Below are 21,375 nucleotides of genomic sequence, written 5' to 3'. Positions count from 1 at the left end.
AACACTTAACCAAAGAGTATGCAGATGGAAAGCACCTAAAAAGTTGCTATGAGGGCAATTCAAATTAAAATTACAATGAGCTGTCACACATACCTATCAGAATGACTAAAATAAAATGTATGAGAGAGACCCCGCCACCAAAAGCAAGGGAGGATGTGGAATAACTGGATCACTCCTGCGTTGCTGGTGGGAATGTAAAATGGTAGAGCTAATCTTGAAAACAGTTAACAGTTTCTTTTATTTTTTAAATCTTTTCTATAAATTCCACTTAACATCCAGTGTACTATTAATTTCAGATGTACAGTATAGTGATTCAACACTTCCACACAGTTTCTTTAAAAACTAGATCTGCAACTACCATATGACCCAGTAATCGCACTCTTGCAATTTGTTCTAGAGAAATCAAAACTTATGTTCGCTCAGACACCTATACATAAATGTTTAGAGCCCCTTTATAATAGCCAAAACCTGGAAACAATCCAGATAGCCTTCCATTCCAGGCTCTCAGCTGACTCATGCCACACTGCCAGTCGTCCCCTACATTGGCCACATATTGGCGTGTGAGGGTCAAGTAAGGTGATGTCCTCTCAGAGAGACACATGGTGAACGGAACAGAGGTCCTCTTTCTTACATTTTTTTTACCCTAATCTGTCAGTAGTTTCTACCATCTCTTGATTTCCCTGGAATTTCAACCCCAGGAGAGGGGGTGGGTCAGAAGCCAAAAGTGTGGCTTCACATATTTGTTTTCTCTTTCTTGAATGCTTTCCCCAAACAGAACAGCCTAAAACAACATTTATAACCTGAGATAGTTTCCGTGGGCCAGCCATCCAGGTGTGACTCGCCAGGTACCTCTGGCTCAGGATCTCGCACAAGGTCGCGCTCAAGATGTCAGCTGGATCTTCAGTCATCTCCAGGCTTGTGTGGGGAGGGGGCGGGGGGGAATCTGCTCTTGAGCTCACTCAGGCGGCTGTTAGCAGCCAGAGGTCCTCCATCGCTGTAAGCAAGAGACATTCGTTCCTTGCCACATGGGCCTCTCCAGGATACAATTCACGACAAGCACCTGGCTTCCCTCAGAGCTGATCACGGGGGAAGGGAGACAGACCAGGCCCAAGATGGAAGCCGGTTTCTTTGTAAACTAACCTCCGAAGTGACATCCTATCACTTTTGCTATATCCTGCCCTTAGAAGTGAGTCAGTACTTCCAGACCATATTCAAGGGGTAGGGGGCATTACACAAGTGTATGTGTACCAAAGCTGGGAATCATTGGAGACCCCTTAGAGCCTGCCCACCATACTTTGGTGGGACTTTTGCCCACAGCTAGCTACCACTATAATATTTGCATCCTTACTCAAATGTGAACTAGGAGAAAATTTATCAAGCCCTTCTGGGATCCTTACAAGCAAATTGCATAGAAGTTACTTGCATAGAAGTCCCTGGGTGGATCAGTCAGTTACGCATGCGACTCTTGATTTTGGTTCTGGACACCTGGGTGGATCAGTCAGTTACGCATGCGACTCTTGATTTTGGTTCTGGACACGATCTCAGGCTTGCGAGATCGAGCCAAGCGTCCTGCTCTGCACTCAGTGGGAAACCTGCCTAGGATTCTCTCTCTCTGTCCCTCCCTCGCTTGCATGTGTGTGTGCATTCTCTCTCTCTCTCTCACTCTCTCTCTCTCGAAGGAAGGAAGGAAGGAAGGAAGGATGAAAAAGAAAGAAAGAGAAAGAAAGAAAGAATGAAAGAAAGAAAGGAAGGAAGGAAAAGAAAGAAAAGGAAAGGAAAGGAAAGGAAAGGAAAGGAAAGGAAAGGAAAGGGAGAAAGAAATAGTATTAGTTACTTGCACACCAGTCAGTAGTTAGACAGCCCTGGGTTGGAATGCCAGCTCTGAAATTTACTACCTGTGCGGTCTTGGGGCAAGTTATTTAACCTCTCTGAAGCTCAGTAATGTGTGACACACTGGGTTATTGGGAAAATTAAATGACATAATCCATGTAAAAGACGTAACGGAGTGCTTGGCATATAGTCCCTTAATAAAATCAACTCTCAGCAGTAGTATCAGCAATTTGGTATTTTTATTTTATTTTTTATGTTTAACAAACATTGAGTAATACTATCTCTCCTAGGGCTATAGGGAACTTCACTAAGAACTATGTAGCATCAGTTCAATACTAGGGTGGATTTAAACTAAAGGGAGCAGTGGGTATGGCTTAAGGGGGAGGCACAACAGCTGCTGTGCTCTGGTTGCGGACCTTGGTGGCTGCTGGGAAGCTGAGTCAGACCTGCAGGGGACCCGAGGCCCTTGAGCCCTCCGGGCACACCCTTGCTCCCTGCTGGGGCCTCTGGGGATTCAGGAGAGCCCCTGGCCCTTGAGGGCGTCTGGGGGCTGTGCTCAGAACAGGAGCAGGAGGCCCCCATGGGACAGGCTGGACCCTGGGCCCCAAGTTGACCAGATTCTGCACCGGCCAACGGTTTTCTTCCCTCAGCTTTCTGAGCTCCCTCTCGGCCCTCCAAGCAGCCTTCTGGCTCTGGTCACTCCTCTTCTCATACACGAGGATGTCCCGTTCGTGCAAGGAGCAGATCTTCTCCCTTTCCTTGCTCAGGTCCTCAGCCATCTTCCTGTAGAGGCTGAAGTTCCAATTGGCCTCATCGGCCTTCCTGCGTATCTCGATCAGTTCGTTCTCCACTTCCAGGCGGAGGGTTTGCTCCTCCACCAGCTTTCTCTCCAGTTGCAGGATGTGCTCTTCCCACGTCTCAGGCTGTACTTTGAGCTGCTGCCGGACCTTGTTAATCTCACTGTCCAGGAGGGTGTTTTGAAGTCGCAAACTTAATTCCTCAGCTTGGTAGGTTGCTACTTGTTTTCTGAGCTCTGCAGTTATCTTGTTTTGCTTCATCAGTTCCCTGGACAGCTTTCCTTTTTTCTCTGGGCCCCCGCCCGAGGGCACAGGGACGTGGACGCCGAGAGGGGAGCCATTCTGGTAGTGGGCTGACGGGTGGATGGGGCCAGTAGCCGCCTCCCTCCTCCCCTGTCCTTCGGAGCCCGCACCATCCAGCTGATGTCTAACGAGCTCCAGCACGTGCAGCATCTTCAGCATGATCTGGCCTAGGCTCTGGAGTTGGCTTCTGTCCGCACCCGCAGCCGGCTGCACTCCTGGGCTGGGAAGCTCTGGCCTGCCTTCCTCCTCTGCCTCTTCCTGCTCTCTCTGCCCGCCACTGCCGATCTCCTGGGCCCGCGGGCCTTGACTTCCCTGAACATCGGGGCTGGCATTGGAGCCTTCCGTTATTTTCCTCGCGGGCGGTTCTCCATCTTCCTGTGATGCTCTGGAGATGGGATTTTCATCAGTCGGCGGGGAAGGGCTATTAGGCGGGCTTTCCCCAATTCCCTTCAGCAGTTGGGCAGCGTCTTTCACTGAGAAATAGCTGTGAGTTTTGTTCAGGACCTCCAGAGCGAGAATCTGTAGTGGGAGAGGACTGGCCTTCTGCACAGGAGATGCGACAGCTTCACAGGCTTGTGTCTCTGCACCTGTCTCCTGCACGCCTCTCTCAGAGACTTCACCCTGGGCACACTGCCCCCTTCGTCTTCTTAAGCTGCGTCCGCTCTTTACTAGGACTATCACCACTGCAGTGCACACCAGGATCTCCCAGCGAAACTCAGAGACTCGTGGCATGTGTGGCACACTTTCGTGTATCACCAACAGGGCAGCCCACAGCTGCTCTAGAACTGGCTGGAGAGACATTTCCATGGCCACCAGCTGGCTCCAAAGGGCCTCGTGGCTCTGTCTCCAATCACCAGTGTCTTGTGGGCCACAAATAATTGCTTGGAACCCCAAGGAGGGTTCCGTCTCCAACACACACCAGTGTCTGGCCAGAGGGGCTGACATCAGTTGGGGTGGGGGAGGGGCACCTGAGTTCTAGCAGACCCTCCTCTTCCTTTGCTCATTGCATGGACAGAAAAAGAAACTACTTACACAGTGCATGGGGGGAATAGATGCACAGCCTGGAGCTGGGGCCTCTGTCAGCCCACCTGGTCCTATAGCACACCTAGAGGGTCATAGCAGGGCCATGCCATTTTCCTCTGCATGGGTGTTAGGCACAGGGGGACCCGTCCCTGGCTGAGCCTCATCCCCCCCCTCACCCCCACCATTCACAGAAGCCTGGTCCCAGAGATCTCCTCCCTCTGAAGCTTCCTCTGTCTTTGTCTTTTATTGGTGTGGGAGGGGTGGGGTGCAAGCGCACCACACTGAAGGGTGTCCCCAGAGATACCAACCAAGAGAGTAGACTTTCAGTTGTAACAACACACAAGAAAAAAAAAAAAAAGGACTGGCAGGGTCTGATATTTTCATGGATGTCCGCTGGAGCCTGTTTTCCACATTAAATCCATGTCTTCCAGGAAGCAGGTGTATCTCGGTGGAGGTGGCCTGTATCATTTTCCTTTGCCCCGAAGAAAGTTTTTTATAGTTTGCATGGCAGGGGTGTCAGCAACAAATTCCACAATTTTTGATCTGTGATTGTCGTCATTTCTCTTTAACTTTGGAGGGATAACTTCAGAGGCGACAGATTCTTAATTTGGTGGCTTTTTTATTCCACTCCACTCCTTGGTTGTACGGTTTCTAAAGGGAAGTTTCTTTGTAGTCTCATCTGTATTTCTGTGTATGTCAGGTGGTTTTTCCCAGTGGATCCTTTTTCCCTTTTTGTTGTTTCCTTCATTTCCTGCAGTTTTTGATATGCCTATGTATAGATTTTATGCTTCACTTGATTTACTAATTTAAGTAATCTCTATACCCAACGTGGGGCTTGAACTCATGACTCCCAGATCAAGAGCCGCACGCTCTTCTGACTGAGCCAGCCAGATGCCCCTATGTACAGATTTTTTGGTATTTATCATGCTTGGTGTGCTCTGAACCTCCTGCATCTACCGTTTAGTGTCCTCCTTTTTTTTTTTTTTTTAATTCATAGACATTATTTCCTCCAATCACATTGTTACATGAAGTTTTTTATTTTAGCAATTTTTCATTCTGTCCTAGAATTCCCAACTCTCACATTGCAGATCTGTTTTGGTATGCTGTCTTCTTTATCCACTAGAAACCTTAGCATATTAATTATCTTTGTTTAATATCGTAGTCTCATAATTCCAACATCTACACCATGTCTGAAACTGGTCCTCATGTTTGCTGTGTCTCTGAAAACTGTTTTTTACCCTCTTAGCATGCCTTATAATTTTTAGTTGTGAGCCAGACATGATCATGCTGTGCCGGGTACAGGGCACTACCTTCAGTGACAGGCCTATCGCGGGTGGTGGGTGTGTGGCAGGGGCATCCTTAGTCCAATTAGTCTGTCTCCAGTGCCCCTGAGCCCCAAGGTTGTGACCTCCTGCGTGCGCCCAGTCCTTCCCCTCAGGCAGGAGAGGAGAACTTGCTGGGGCTGGGGGGGGGGGGGGTTCCGCAGCGTGGGGTGTTCCTCTTTCCCAGGTCAGTTATGTTCTGGTAAAATCCCAGTAGATTAGGCTCAGGTTTAACTAGTTTCCCCTGAGGGCAGGCCTTGTTAAGAAGAACACGGTACTCTGGTGAATTTCAGAACTGTTGCTTTTTCTTTTCTTGCTCAAAGCATACCCTTATGATCTGATTTGTCTCAGCTCTTCACTGAGAGAACCTGGTAGGGCTCCTGGAGTAAACTCACAAAGATGTGACCACTCCCACCCCACCCCCACACCCTCCCCACCCTTGTGACTGAATTCGCCCAGCAATTTGGTGTTTTTACGTAACCAATGTACAGAGAATCGTTCGAAAATCAACAAGGATATGAACTTAACACCACCATGAACCAGCAGGACCTAAACCACATTTATAAATCACTCTGCCCAACAACAGCACAATGCACATTATTTTCAAGGGCCTATGTTCTGTATATTCTGGGCCAAAAAACAGACCTCAGCAAATGAATGAATGAATGAATGAATGAATGAATGAATGAATGAATGAATGAATAAGAAAGAGAGAGAGAGAAAGGAAAGAAAAAAGAGAGAAAGGAAGAAAACAATAGAAAAGAAGAGAAAAGAAAAAATCCCACAGAACCATGGTCTCTGACGACGATGTAAACAAACTAGAGGGAGGTTTGGGGGGGCTAAATGGGTGATGAGTATTAAGGAGGGCACTTGTTGTGATGAGCACTAGGTGTTATATTTAAGTGATGAATCACTGAATTCTATTCCTGAAACCAGTATTACAGGATATTTAACTAGAATTTAACATTTGAAAAAAAAGAACCATTGAATCACTATATTATATACCTGAAATGAATATAACACTACATATTAACTTATAGGAATTAAAATTTAAAAATTTTTAAAAATATTTAAAAAATTCAAACTACATATTGAAAGGAGAAAGATAACAAATATCCATACACAGTCTACTTTATCCATGGATCAAAGATAAAATCCCAATACATCGAACTGAATGAAAATGAAACTACAACATACTAAAATCTGTGGGACACAGCTAAATCAATGGATAGCAAGGTTTAGAGCACTAAATGCATACATTAGAAAGGAGGAGGGGCGCCTGGGTGGCTCAGTCAGTTAGTCCAACTCGTGGTATTGACTCGAGTCATGATGGACCCCAGGGTTGTGAGACTGAGCCCACATTGTGCTGGTGCACGGCATGGGGGCTGCTTAATCTCCCTCTCCCTTCGCACCTACTCCCTCCTTCTCTCCCCCCATCTCTATTTCTCTCTCCCTCTCTAAAAAAAAAAGGTTCAAAACAACAAGCTCTCACCTTAAGAACCTAGAAAAAGACTAGGAAATAAAACCAAAAGAACCATTCTACCCAATTTCAAGATATATAGCTACAGTAATCGAAAGTGTGTGGTGTTGGTGAAGGGAGAGGCAAATGGAACACAGTAAAGACAGATAAATGGGACAGAACGAAGGACCCAGAAATAGACCTACGCAAATATGCCCAACTGAGTTTTGACAAAGGTGAAAAGCAATTCAATAGTGAAGAGAAAGCCTTTTCAATAAATGGTGCTGGAGCAAGTGGACTTCCATACACACACACACACACACAAAAAAGAACCACAATCTGAGTCTCATACCTTATACAAAAATTAACTCAGGGTGCCTGGGTGGCTCAGCCGGTTAGGCAGCTAGCTCTTGATTTTGGCTCAGGTCATGATGTCCCAGTCCTCGACTAAGTCAGGTTCTAAGTTCAGTGGGGAGTCTGCTTGAGGTTGCTCTCTCCCCTTCTCCCTTCACCCCTCTCCCTGATCACGTGTGTGCTCCCACTCTCAAAATATATATATATATATTTTAAATTAACTCAAAATGAATCACTGACTTAAATGTAAAATTATAATAACGTTTAGGAAAAAATTTGCAGAAAATACAGCCAGGTAAAAAAACCTTAGGTTTGACATCAAATCATTTTCCATAAAGGAAAAATTGATTAATTGGGCATTATCAAACAATCAAAATTCTGAATCTGTACTGTGTGAAACACCCTTAGGACAAAAAAGACAAGATACAAACTGGGAAAAAAATATACGCAAACCACATATCTGATAAAGGCTCCTATTTGAAGTATATAAACTCAAAGTTTGACCCCACAACAAGCAAGCAATCTAGTCAAAAGAAAATTTAAAAAAATGGGCAAAAGACCTAAACACTTAACCAAAGAGTATGCAGATGGAAAGCACCTAAAAAGTTGCTATGAGGGCAATTCAAATTAAAATTACAATGAGCTGTCACACATACCTATCAGAATGACTAAAATAAAATGTATGAGAGAGACCCCGCCACCAAAAGCAAGGGAGGATGTGGAATAACTGGATCACTCCTGCGTTGCTGGTGGGAATGTAAAATGGTAGAGCTAATCTTGAAAACAGTTAACAGTTTCTTTTATTTTTTAAATCTTTTCTATAAATTCCACTTAACATCCAGTGTACTATTAATTTCAGATGTACAGTATAGTGATTCAACACTTCCACACAGTTTCTTTAAAAACTAGATCTGCAACTACCATATGACCCAGTAATCGCACTCTTGCAATTTGTTCTAGAGAAATCAAAACTTATGTTCGCTCAGACACCTATACATAAATGTTTAGAGCCCCTTTATAATAGCCAAAACCTGGAAACAATCCAGATAGCCTTCCATTCCAGGCTCTCAGCTGACTCATGCCACACTGCCAGTCGTCCCCTACATTGGCCACATATTGGCGTGTGAGGGTCAAGTAAGGTGATGTCCTCTCAGAGAGACACATGGTGAACGGAACAGAGGTCCTCTTTCTTACATTTTTTTTACCCTAATCTGTCAGTAGTTTCTACCATCTCTTGATTTCCCTGGAATTTCAACCCCAGGAGAGGGGGTGGGTCAGAAGCCAAAAGTGTGGCTTCACATATTTGTTTTCTCTTTCTTGAATGCTTTCCCCAAACAGAACAGCCTAAAACAACATTTATAACCTGAGATAGTTTCCGTGGGCCAGCCATCCAGGTGTGACTCGCCAGGTACCTCTGGCTCAGGATCTCGCACAAGGTCGCGCTCAAGATGTCAGCTGGATCTTCAGTCATCTCCAGGCTTGTGTGGGGAGGGGGCGGGGGGGAATCTGCTCTTGAGCTCACTCAGGCGGCTGTTAGCAGCCAGAGGTCCTCCATCGCTGTAAGCAAGAGACATTCGTTCCTTGCCACATGGGCCTCTCCAGGATACAATTCACGACAAGCACCTGGCTTCCCTCAGAGCTGATCACGGGGGAAGGGAGACAGACCAGGCCCAAGATGGAAGCCGGTTTCTTTGTAAACTAACCTCCGAAGTGACATCCTATCACTTTTGCTATATCCTGCCCTTAGAAGTGAGTCAGTACTTCCAGACCATATTCAAGGGGTAGGGGGCATTACACAAGTGTATGTGTACCAAAGCTGGGAATCATTGGAGACCCCTTAGAGCCTGCCCACCATACTTTGGTGGGACTTTTGCCCACAGCTAGCTACCACTATAATATTTGCATCCTTACTCAAATGTGAACTAGGAGAAAATTTATCAAGCCCTTCTGGGATCCTTACAAGCAAATTGCATAGAAGTTACTTGCATAGAAGTCCCTGGGTGGATCAGTCAGTTACGCATGCGACTCTTGATTTTGGTTCTGGACACCTGGGTGGATCAGTCAGTTACGCATGCGACTCTTGATTTTGGTTCTGGACACGATCTCAGGCTTGCGAGATCGAGCCAAGCGTCCTGCTCTGCACTCAGTGGGAAACCTGCCTAGGATTCTCTCTCTCTGTCCCTCCCTCGCTTGCATGTGTGTGTGCATTCTCTCTCTCTCTCTCACTCTCTCTCTCTCGAAGGAAGGAAGGAAGGAAGGAAGGATGAAAAAGAAAGAAAGAGAAAGAAAGAAAGAATGAAAGAAAGAAAGGAAGGAAGGAAAAGAAAGAAAAGGAAAGGAAAGGAAAGGAAAGGAAAGGAAAGGAAAGGAAAGGAAAGGGAGAAAGAAATAGTATTAGTTACTTGCACACCAGTCAGTAGTTAGACAGCCCTGGGTTGGAATGCCAGCTCTGAAATTTACTACCTGTGCGGTCTTGGGGCAAGTTATTTAACCTCTCTGAAGCTCAGTAATGTGTGACACACTGGGTTATTGGGAAAATTAAATGACATAATCCATGTAAAAGACGTAACGGAGTGCTTGGCATATAGTCCCTTAATAAAATCAACTCTCAGCAGTAGTATCAGCAATTTGGTATTTTTCTTTTATTTTTTATGTTTAACAAACATTGAGTAATACTATCTCTCCTAGGGCTATAGGGAACTTCACTAAGAACTATGTAGCATCAGTTCAATACTAGGGTGGATTTAAACTAAAGGGAGCAGTGGGTATGGCTTAAGGGGGAGGCACAACAGCTGCTGTGCTCTGGTTGCGGACCTTGGTGGCTGCTGGGAAGCTGAGTCAGACCTGCAGGGGACCCGAGGCCCTTGAGCCCTCCGGGCACACCCTTGCTCCCTGCTGGGGCCTCTGGGGATTCAGGAGAGCCCCTGGCCCTTGAGGGCGTCTGGGGGCTGTGCTCAGAACAGGAGCAGGAGGCCCCCATGGGACAGGCTGGACCCTGGGCCCCAAGTTGACCAGATTCTGCACCGGCCAACGGTTTTCTTCCCTCAGCTTTCTGAGCTCCCTCTCGGCCCTCCAAGCAGCCTTCTGGCTCTGGTCACTCCTCTTCTCATACACGAGGATGTCCCGTTCGTGCAAGGAGCAGATCTTCTCCCTTTCCTTGCTCAGGTCCTCAGCCATCTTCCTGTAGAGGCTGAAGTTCCAATTGGCCTCATCGGCCTTCCTGCGTATCTCGATCAGTTCGTTCTCCACTTCCAGGCGGAGGGTTTGCTCCTCCACCAGCTTTCTCTCCAGTTGCAGGATGTGCTCTTCCCACGTCTCAGGCTGTACTTTGAGCTGCTGCCGGACCTTGTTAATCTCACTGTCCAGGAGGGTGTTTTGAAGTCGCAAACTTAATTCCTCAGCTTGGTAGGTTGCTACTTGTTTTCTGAGCTCTGCAGTTATCTTGTTTTGCTTCATCAGTTCCCTGGACAGCTTTCCTTTTTTCTCTGGGCCCCCGCCCGAGGGCACAGGGACGTGGACGCCGAGAGGGGAGCCATTCTGGTAGTGGGCTGACGGGTGGATGGGGCCAGTAGCCGCCTCCCTCCTCCCCTGTCCTTCGGAGCCCGCACCATCCAGCTGATGTCTAACGAGCTCCAGCACGTGCAGCATCTTCAGCATGATCTGGCCTAGGCTCTGGAGTTGGCTTCTGTCCGCACCCGCAGCCGGCTGCACTCCTGGGCTGGGAAGCTCTGGCCTGCCTTCCTCCTCTGCCTCTTCCTGCTCTCTCTGCCCGCCACTGCCGATCTCCTGGGCCCGCGGGCCTTGACTTCCCTGAACATCGGGGCTGGCATTGGAGCCTTCCGTTATTTTCCTCGCGGGCGGTTCTCCATCTTCCTGTGATGCTCTGGAGATGGGATTTTCATCAGTCGGCGGGGAAGGGCTATTAGGCGGGCTTTCCCCAATTCCCTTCAGCAGTTGGGCAGCGTCTTTCACTGAGAAATAGCTGTGAGTTTTGTTCAGGACCTCCAGAGCGAGAATCTGTAGTGGGAGAGGACTGGCCTTCTGCACAGGAGATGCGACAGCTTCACAGGCTTGTGTCTCTGCACCTGTCTCCTGCACGCCTCTCTCAGAGACTTCACCCTGGGCACACTGCCCCCTTCGTCTTCTTAAGCTGCGTCCGCTCTTTACTAGGACTATCACCACTGCAGTGCACACCAGGATCTCCCAGCGAAACTCAGAGACTCGTGGCATGTGTGGCACACTTTCGTGTATCACCAACAGGGCAGCCCACAGCTGCTCTAGAACTGGCTGGAGAGACATTTCCATGGCCACCAGCTGGCTCCAAAGGGCCTCGTGGCTCTGTCTCCAATCACCAGTGTCTTGTGGGCCACAAATAATTGCTTGGAACCCCAAGGAGGGTTCCGTCTCCAACACACACCAGTGTCTGGCCAGAGGGGCTGACATCAGTTGGGGTGGGGGAGGGGCACCTGAGTTCTAGCAGACCCTCCTCTTCCTTTGCTCATTGCATGGACAGAAAAAGAAACTACTTACACAGTGCATGGGGGGAATAGATGCACAGCCTGGAGCTGGGGCCTCTGTCAGCCCACCTGGTCCTATAGCACACCTAGAGGGTCATAGCAGGGCCATGCCATTTTCCTCTGCATGGGTGTTAGGCACAGGGGGACCCGTCCCTGGCTGAGCCTCATCCCCCCCCTCACCCCCACCATTCACAGAAGCCTGGTCCCAGAGATCTCCTCCCTCTGAAGCTTCCTCTGTCTTTGTCTTTTATTGGTGTGGGAGGGGTGGGGTGCAAGCGCACCACACTGAAGGGTGTCCCCAGAGATACCAACCAAGAGAGTAGACTTTCAGTTGTAACAACACACAAGAAAAAAAAAAAAAAAGGACTGGCAGGGTCTGATATTTTCATGGATGTCCGCTGGAGCCTGTTTTCCACATTAAATCCATGTCTTCCAGGAAGCAGGTGTATGTCGGTGGAGGTGGCCTGTATCATTTTCCTTTGCCCCGAAGAAAGTTTTTTATAGTTTGCATGGCAGGGGTGTCAGCAACAAATTCCACAATTTTTGATCTGTGATTGTCGTCATTTCTCTTTAACTTTGGAGGGATAACTTCAGAGGCGACAGATTCTTAATTTGGTGGCTTTTTTATTCCACTCCACTCCTTGGTTGTACGGTTTCTAAAGGGAAGTTTCTTTGTAGTCTCATCTGTATTTCTGTGTATGTCAGGTGGTTTTTCCCAGTGGATCCTTTTTCCCTTTTTGTTGTTTCCTTCATTTCCTGCAGTTTTTGATATGCCTATGTATAGATTTTATGCTTCACTTGATTTACTAATTTAAGTAATCTCTATACCCAACGTGGGGCTTGAACTCCTGACTCCCAGATCAAGAGCCGCACGCTCTTCTGACTGAGCCAGCCAGATGCCCCTATGTACAGATTTTTTGGTATTTATCATGCTTGGTGTGCTCTGAACCTCCTGCATCTACCGTTTAGTGTCCTCCTCTTTTTTTTTTTTTTAATTCATAGACATTATTTCCTCCAATCACATTGTTACATGAAGTTTTTTATTTTAGCAATTTTTCATTCTGTCCTAGAATTCCCAACTCTCACATTGCAGATCTGTTTTGGTATGCTGTCTTCTTTATCCACTAGAAACCTTAGCATATTAATTATCTTTGTTTAATATCGTAGTCTCATAATTCCAACATCTACACCATGTCTGAAACTGGTCCTCATGTTTGCTGTGTCTCTGAAAACTGTTTTTTACCCTCTTAGCATGCCTTATAATTTTTAGTTGTGAGCCAGACATGATCATGCTGTGCCGGGTACAGGGCACTACCTTCAGTGACAGGCCTATCGCGGGTGGTGGGTGTGTGGCAGGGGCATCCTTAGTCCAATTAGTCTGTCTCCAGTGCCCCTGAGCCCCAAGGTTGTGACCTCCTGCGTGCGCCCAGTCCTTCCCCTCAGGCAGGAGAGGAGAACTTGCTGGGGCTGGGGGGGGGGGGTTCCGCAGCGTGGGGTGTTCCTCTTTCCCAGGTCAGTTATGTTCTGGTAAAATCCCAGTAGATTAGGCTCAGGTTTAACTAGTTTCCCCTGAGGGCAGGCCTTGTTAAGAAGAACACGGTACTCTGGTGAATTTCAGAACTGTTGCTTTTTCTTTTCTTGCTCAAAGCATACCCTTATGATCTGATTTGTCTCAGCTCTTCACTGAGAGAACCTGGTAGGGCTCCTGGAGTAAACTCACAAAGATGTGACCACTCCCACCCCACCCCCACACCCTCCCCACCCTTGTGACTGAATTCGCCCAGCAATTTGGTGTTTTTACGTAACCAATGTACAGAGAATCGTTCGAAAATCAACAAGGATATGAACTTAACACCACCATGAACCAACAGGACCTAAACCACATTTATAAATCACTCTGCCCAACAACAGCACAATGCACATTATTTTCAAGGGCCTATGTTCTGTATATTCTGGGCCAAAAAACAGACCTCAGCAAATGAATGAATGAATGAATGAATGAATGAATGAATGAATGAATAAGAAAGAGAGAGAGAGAAAGGAAAGAAAAAAGAGAGAAAGGAAGAAAACAATAGAAAAGAAGAGAAAAGAAAAAATCCCACAGAACCATGGTCTCTGACGATGATGTAAACAAACTAGAGGGAGGTTTGGGGGGGCTAAATGGGTGATGAGTATTAAGGAGGGCACTTGTTGTGATGAGCACTAGGTGTTATATTTAAGTGATGAATCACTGAATTCTATTCCTGAAACCAGTATTACAGGATATTTAACTAGAATTTAACATTTGAAAAAAAAGAACCATTGAATCACTATATTATATACCTGAAATGAATATAGCACTACATATTAACTTATAGGAATTAAAATTTAAAAATTTTTAAAAATATTTAAAAAATTCAAACTACATATTGAAAGGAGAAAGATAACAAATATCCATACACAGTCTACTTTATCCATGGATCAAAGATAAAATCCCAATACATCGAACTGAATGAAAATGAAACTACAACATACTAAAATCTGTGGGACACAGCTAAATCAATGGATAGCAAGGTTTAGAGCACTAAATGCATACATTAGAAAGGAGGAGGGGCGCCTGGGTGGCTCAGTCAGTTAGTCCAACTCGTGGTATTGACTCGAGTCATGATGGACCCCAGGGTTGTGAGACTGAGCCCACATTGTGCTGGTGCACGGCATGGGGGCTGCTTAATCTCCCTCTCCCTTCGCACCTACTCCCTCCTTCTCTCCCCCCATCTCTATTTCTCTCTCCCTCTCTAAAAAAAAAAGGTTCAAAACAACAAGCTCTCACCTTAAGAACCTAGAAAAAGACTAGGAAATAAAACCAAAAGAACCATTCTACCCAATTTCAAGATATATAGCTACAGTAATCGAAAGTGTGTGGTGTTGGTGAAGGGAGAGGCAAATGGAACACAGTAAAGACAGATAAATGGGACAGAACGAAGGACCCAGAAATAGACCTACGCAAATATGCCCAACTAGTTTTGACAAAGGTGAAAAGCAATTCAATAGTGAAGAGAAAGCCTTTTCAATAAATGGTGCTGGAGCAAGTGGACTTCCATACACACACACACACACACACACAAAAGAACCACAATCTGAGTCTCATACCTTATACAAAAATTAACTCAGGGTGCCTGGGTGGCTCAGCCGGTTAGGCAGCTAGCTCTTGATTTTGGCTCAGGTCATGATGTCCCAGTCCTCGACTAAGTCAGGTTCTAAGTTCAGTGGGGAGTCTGCTTGAGGTTGCTCTCTCCCCTTCTCCCTTCACCCCTCTCCCTGATCACGTGTGTGCTCCCACTCTCAAAATATATATAAATATATATATATATATATATATATAAATTTTAAATTAACTCAAAATGAATCACTGACTTAAATGTAAAATTATAATAACGTTTAGGAAAAAATTTGCAGAAAATACAGCCAGGTAAAAAAACCTTAGGTTTGACATCAAATCATTTTCCATAAAGGAAAAATTGATTAATTGGGCATTATCAAACAATCAAAATTCTGAATCTGTACTGTGTGAAACACCCTTAGGACAAAAAAGACAAGATACAAACTGGGAAAAAAATATACGCAAACCACATATCTGATAAAGGCTCCTATTTGAAGTATATAAACTCAAAGTTTGACCCCACAACAAGCAAGCAATCTAGTCAAAAGAAAATTTAAAAAAATGGGCAAAAGACCTAAACACTTAACCAAAGAGTATGCAGATGGAAAGCACCTAAAAAGTTGCTATGAGGGCAATTCAAATTAAAATTACAATGAGCTGTCACACATACCTATCAGAATGACTAAAATAAAATGTATGAGAGAGACCCCGCCACCAAAAGCAAGGGAGGATGTGGAATAACTGGATCACTCCTGCGTTGCTGGTGGGAATGTAAAATGGTAGAGCTAATCTTGAAAACAGTTAACAGTTTCTTTTATTTTTTAAATCTTTTCTATAAATTCCACTTAACATCCAGTGTACTATTAATTTCAGATGTACAGTATAGTGATTCAACACTTCCACACAGTTTCTTTAAAAACTAGATCTGCAACTACCATATGACCCAGTAATCGCACTCTTGCAATTTGTTCTAGAGAAATCAAAACTTATGTTCGCTCAGACACCTATACATAAATGTTTAGAGCCCCTTTATAATAGCCAAAACCTGGAAACAATCCAGATAGCCTTCCATTCCAGGCTCTCAGCTGACTCATGCCACACTGCCAGTCGTCCCCTACATTGGCCACATATTGGCGTGTGAGGGTCAAGTAAGGTGATGTCCTCTCAGAGAGACACATGGTGAACGGAACAGAGGTCCTCTTTCTTACATTTTTTTTACCCTAATCTGTCAGTAGTTTCTACCATCTCTTGATTTCCCTGGAATTTCAACCCCAGGAGAGGGGGTGGGTCAGAAGCCAAAAGTGTGGCTTCACATATTTGTTTTCTCTTTCTTGAATGCTTTCCCCAAACAGAACAGCCTAAAACAACATTTATAACCTGAGATAGTTTCCGTGGGCCAGCCATCCAGGTGTGACTCGCCAGGTACCTCTGGCTCAGGATCTCGCACAAGGTCGCGCTCAAGATGTCAGCTGGATCTTCAGTCATCTCCAGGCTTGTGTGGGGAGGGGGCGGGGGGGAATCTGCTCTTGAGCTCACTCAGGCGGCTGTTAGCAGCCAGAGGTCCTCCATCGCTGTAAGCAAGAGACATTCGTTCCTTGCCACATGGGCCTCTCCAGGATACAATTCACGACAAGCACCTGGCTTCCCTCAGAGCTGATCACGGGGGAAGGGAGACAGACCAGGCCCAAGATGGAAGCCGGTTTCTTTGTAAACTAACCTCCGAAGTGACATCCTATCACTTTTGCTATATCCTGCCCTTAGAAGTGAGTCAGTACTTCCAGACCATATTCAAGGGGTAGGGGGCATTACACAAGTGTATGTGTACCAAAGCTGGGAATCATTGGAGACCCCTTAGAGCCTGCCCACCATACTTTGGTGGGACTTTTGCCCACAGCTAGCTACCACTATAATATTTGCATCCTTACTCAAATGTGAACTAGGAGAAAATTTATCAAGCCCTTCTGGGATCCTTACAAGCAAATTGCATAGAAGTTACTTGCATAGAAGTCCCTGGGTGGATCAGTCAGTTACGCATGCGACTCTTGATTTTGGTTCTGGACACCTGGGTGGATCAGTCAGTTACGCATGCGACTCTTGATTTTGGTTCTGGACACGATCTCAGGCTTGCGAGATCGAGCCAAGCGTCCTGCTCTGCACTCAGTGGGAAACCTGCCTAGGATTCTCTCTCTCTGTCCCTCCCTCGCTTGCATGTGTGTGTGCATTCTCTCTCTCTCTCTCTCTGTCTCTCGAAGGAAGGAAGGAAGGAAGGAAGGAAGGAAGGAAGGAAGGAAGGAAGGAAGGATGAAAAAGAAAGAAAGAGAAAGAAAGAAAGAATGAAAGAAAGAAAGAAAGAAAGAAAGGAAGGAAGGAAAAGAAAGAAAAGGAAAGGAAATGAAAGGAAAGGAAAGGGAGAAAGAAATAGTATTAGTTACTTGCACACCAGTCAGTAGTTAGACAGCCCTGGGTTGGAATGCCAGCTCTGAAATTTACTACCTGTGCGGTCTTGGGGCAAGTTATTTAACCTCTCTGAAGCTCAGTAATGTGTGACACACTGGGTTATTGGGAAAATTAAATGACATAATCCATGTAAAAGACGTAACGGAGTGCTTGGCATATAGTCCCTTAATAAAATCAACTCTCAGCAGTAGTATCAGCAATTTGGTATTTTTATTTTATTTTTTATGTTTAACAAACATTGAGTAATACTATCTCTCCTAGGGCTATAGGGAACTTCACTAAGAACTATGTAGCATCAGTTCAATACTAGGGTGGGTTTAAACTAAAGGGAGCAGTGGGTATGGCTTAAGGGGGAGGCACAACAGCTGCTGTGCTCTGGTTGCGGACCTTGGTGGCTGCTGGGAAGCTGAGTCAGACCTGCAGGGGACCCGAGGCCCTTGAGCCCTCCGGGCACACCCTTGCTCCCTGCTGGGGCCTCTGGGGATTCAGGAGAGCCCCTGGCCCTTGAGGGCGTCTGGGGGCTGTGCTCAGAACAGGAGCAGGAGGCCCCCATGGGACAGGCTGGACCCTGGGCCCCAAGTTGACCAGATTCTGCACCGGCCAACGGTTTTCTTCCCTCAGCTTTCTGAGCTCCCTCTCGGCCCTCCAAGCAGCCTTCTGGCTCTGGTCACTCCTCTTCTCATACACGAGGATGTCCCGTTCGTGCAAGGAGCAGATCTTCTCCCTTTCCTTGCTCAGGTCCTCAGCCATCTTCCTGTAGAGGCTGAAGTTCCAATTGGCCTCATCGGCCTTCCTGCGTATCTCGATCAGTTCGTTCTCCACTTCCAGGCGGAGGGTTTGCTCCTCCACCAGCTTTCTCTCCAGTTGCAGGATGTGCTCTTCCCACGTCTCAGGCTGTACTTTGAGCTGCTGCCGGACCTTGTTAATCTCACTGTCCAGGAGGGTGTTTTGAAGTCGCAAACTTAATTCCTCAGCTTGGTAGGTTGCTACTTGTTTTCTGAGCTCTGCAGTTATCTTGTTTTGCTTCATCAGTTCCCTGGACAGCTTTCCTTTTTTCTCTGGGCCCCCGCCCGAGGGCACAGGGACGTGGACGCCGAGAGGGGAGCCATTCTGGTAGTGGGCTGACGGGTGGATGGGGCCAGTAGCCGCCTCCCTCCTCCCCTGTCCTTCGGAGCCCGCACCATCCAGCTGATGTCTAACGAGCTCCAGCACGTGCAGCATCTTCAGCATGATCTGGCCTAGGCTCTGGAGTTGGCTTCTGTCCGCACCCGCAGCCGGCTGCACTCCTGGGCTGGGAAGCTCTGGCCTGCCTTCCTCCTCTGCCTCTTCCTGCTCTCTCTGCCCGCCACTGCCGATCTCCTGGGCCCGCGGGCCTTGACTTCCCTGAACATCGGGGCTGGCATTGGAGCCTTCCGTTATTTTCCTCGCGGGCGGTTCTCCATCTTCCTGTGATGCTCTGGAGATGGGATTTTCATCAGTCGGCGGGGAAGGGCTATTAGGCGGGCTTTCCCCAATTCCCTTCAGCAGTTGGGCAGCGTCTTTCACTGAGAAATAGCTGTGAGTTTTGTTCAGGACCTCCAGAGCGAGAATCTGTAGTGGGAGAGGACTGGCCTTCTGCACAGGAGATGCGACAGCTTCACAGGCTTGTGTCTCTGCACCTGTCTCCTGCACGCCTCTCTCAGAGACTTCACCCTGGGCACACTGCCCCCTTCGTCTTCTTAAGCTGCGTCCGCTCTTTACTAGGACTATCACCACTGCAGTGCACACCAGGATCTCCCAGCGAAACTCAGAGACTCGTGGCATGTGTGGCACACTTTCGTGTATCACCAACAGGGCAGCCCACAGCTGCTCTAGAACTGGCTGGAGAGACATTTCCATGGCCACCAGCTGGCTCCAAAGGGCCTCGTGGCTCTGTCTCCAATCACCAGTGTCTTGTGGGCCACAAATAATTGCTTGGAACCCCAAGGAGGGTTCCGTCTCCAACACACACCAGTGTCTGGCCAGAGGGGCTGACATCAGTTGGGGTGGGGGAGGGGCACCTGAGTTCTAGCAGACCCTCCTCTTCCTTTGCTCATTGCATGGACAGAAAAAGAAACTACTTACACAGTGCATGGGGGGAATAGATGCACAGCCTGGAGCTGGGGCCTCTGTCAGCCCACCTGGTCCTATAGCACACCTAGAGGGTCATAGCAGGGCCATGCCATTTTCCTCTGCATGGGTGTTAGGCACAGGGGGACCCGTCCCTGGCTGAGCCTCATCCCCCCCCTCACCCCCACCATTCACAGAAGCCTGGTCCCAGAGATCTCCTCCCTCTGAAGCTTCCTCTGTCTTTGTCTTTTATTGGTGTGGGAGGGGTGGGGTGCAAGCGCACCACACTGAAGGGTGTCCCCAGAGATACCAACCAAGAGAGTAGACTTTCAGTTGTAACAACACACAAGAAAAAAAAAAAAAAGGACTGGCAGGGTCTGATATTTTCATGGATGTCCGCTGGAGCCTGTTTTCCACATTAAATCCATGTCTTCCAGGAAGCAGGTGTATCTCGGTGGAGGTGGCCTGTATCATTTTCCTTTGCCCCGAAGAAAGTTTTTTATAGTTTGCATGGCAGGGGTGTCAGCAACAAATTCCACAATTTTTGATCTGTGATTGTCGTCATTTCTCTTTAACTTTGGAGGGATAACTTCAGAGGCGACAGATTCTTAATTTGGTGGCTTTTTTATTCCACTCCACTCCTTGGTTGTACGGTTTCTAAAGGGAAGTTTCTTTGTAGTCTCATCTGTATTTCTGTGTATGTCAGGTGGTTTTTCCCAGTGGATCCTTTTTCCCTTTTTGTTGTTTCCTTCATTTCCTGCAGTTTTTGATATGCCTATGTATAGATTTTATGCTTCACTTGATTTACTAATTTAAGTAATCTCTATACCCAACGTGGGGCTTGAACTCATGACTCCCAGATCAAGAGCCGCACGCTCTTCTGACTGAGCCAGCCAGATGCCCCTATGTACAGATTTTTTGGTATTTATCATGCTTGGTGTGCTCTGAACCTCCTGCATCTACCGTTTAGTGTCCTCCTTTTTTTTTTTTTTTTAATTCATAGACATTATTTCCTCCAATCACATTGTTACATGAAGTTTTTTATTTTAGCAATTTTTCATTCTGTCCTAGAATTCCCAACTCTCACATTGCAGATCTGTTTTGGTATGCTGTCTTCTTTATCCACTAGAAACCTTAGCATATTAATTATCTTTGTTTAATATCGTAGTCTCATAATTCCAACATCTACACCATGTCTGAAACTGGTCCTCATGTTTGCTGTGTCTCTGAAAACTGTTTTTTACCCTCTTAGCATGCCTTATAATTTTTAGTTGTGAGCCAGACATGATCATGCTGTGCCGGGTACAGGGCACTACCTTCAGTGACAGGCCTATCGCGGGTGGTGGGTGTGTGGCAGGGGCATCCTTAGTCCAATTAGTCTGTCTCCAGTGCCCCTGAGCCCCAAGGTTGTGACCTCCTGCGTGCGCCCAGTCCTTCCCCTCAGGCAGGAGAGGAGAACTTGCTGGGGCTGGGGGGGGGGGGGTTCCGCAGCGTGGGGTGTTCCTCTTTCCCAGGTCAGTTATGTTCTGGTAAAATCCCAGTAGATTAGGCTCAGGTTTAACTAGTTTCCCCTGAGGGCAGGCCTTGTTAAGAAGAACACGGTACTCTGGTGAATTTCAGAACTGTTGCTTTTTCTTTTCTTGCTCAAAGCATACCCTTATGATCTGATTTGTCTCAGCTCTTCACTGAGAGAACCTGGTAGGGCTCCTGGAGTAAACTCACAAAGATGTGACCACTCCCACCCCACCCCCACACCCTCCCCACCCTTGTGACTGAATTCGCCCAGCAATTTGGTGTTTTTACGTAACCAATGTACAGAGAATCGTTCGAAAATCAACAAGGATATGAACTTAACACCACCATGAACCAACAGGACCTAAACCACATTTATAAATCACTCTGCCCAACAACAGCACAATGCACATTATTTTCAAGGGCCTATGTTCTGTATATTCTGGGCCAAAAAACAGACCTCAGCAAACGAATGAATGAATGAATGAATGAATGAATGAATGAATGAATGAATAAGAAAGAGAGAGAGAGAAAGGAAAGAAAAAAGAGAGAAAGGAAGAAAACAATAGAAAAG

General features: G+C 46.8%; 1 protein-coding gene across 9 annotated transcripts in view; it reads left to right on the top strand.

The window, feature by feature from the left end:
- Positions 1-21,375, top strand: part of CSPP1 (centrosome and spindle pole associated protein 1) — a 381,696-nt gene that overhangs the window by 194,181 nt on the left and 166,140 nt on the right. The gene's annotated exons all lie outside the window — the stretch shown is intronic.

The sequence above is a fragment of the Ursus americanus genome, chromosome 9 (genome assembly GCF_024610735.1).
Source record: "Ursus americanus isolate L20-20 chromosome 9, mUrsAme1.1.p, whole genome shotgun sequence".
Taxonomy (NCBI): Eukaryota; Metazoa; Chordata; class Mammalia; order Carnivora; family Ursidae; genus Ursus; species Ursus americanus.
The sequence above is the reverse complement of the archived record's forward strand: the minus strand, read 5'-3'. Positions and strand labels throughout refer to the sequence as shown.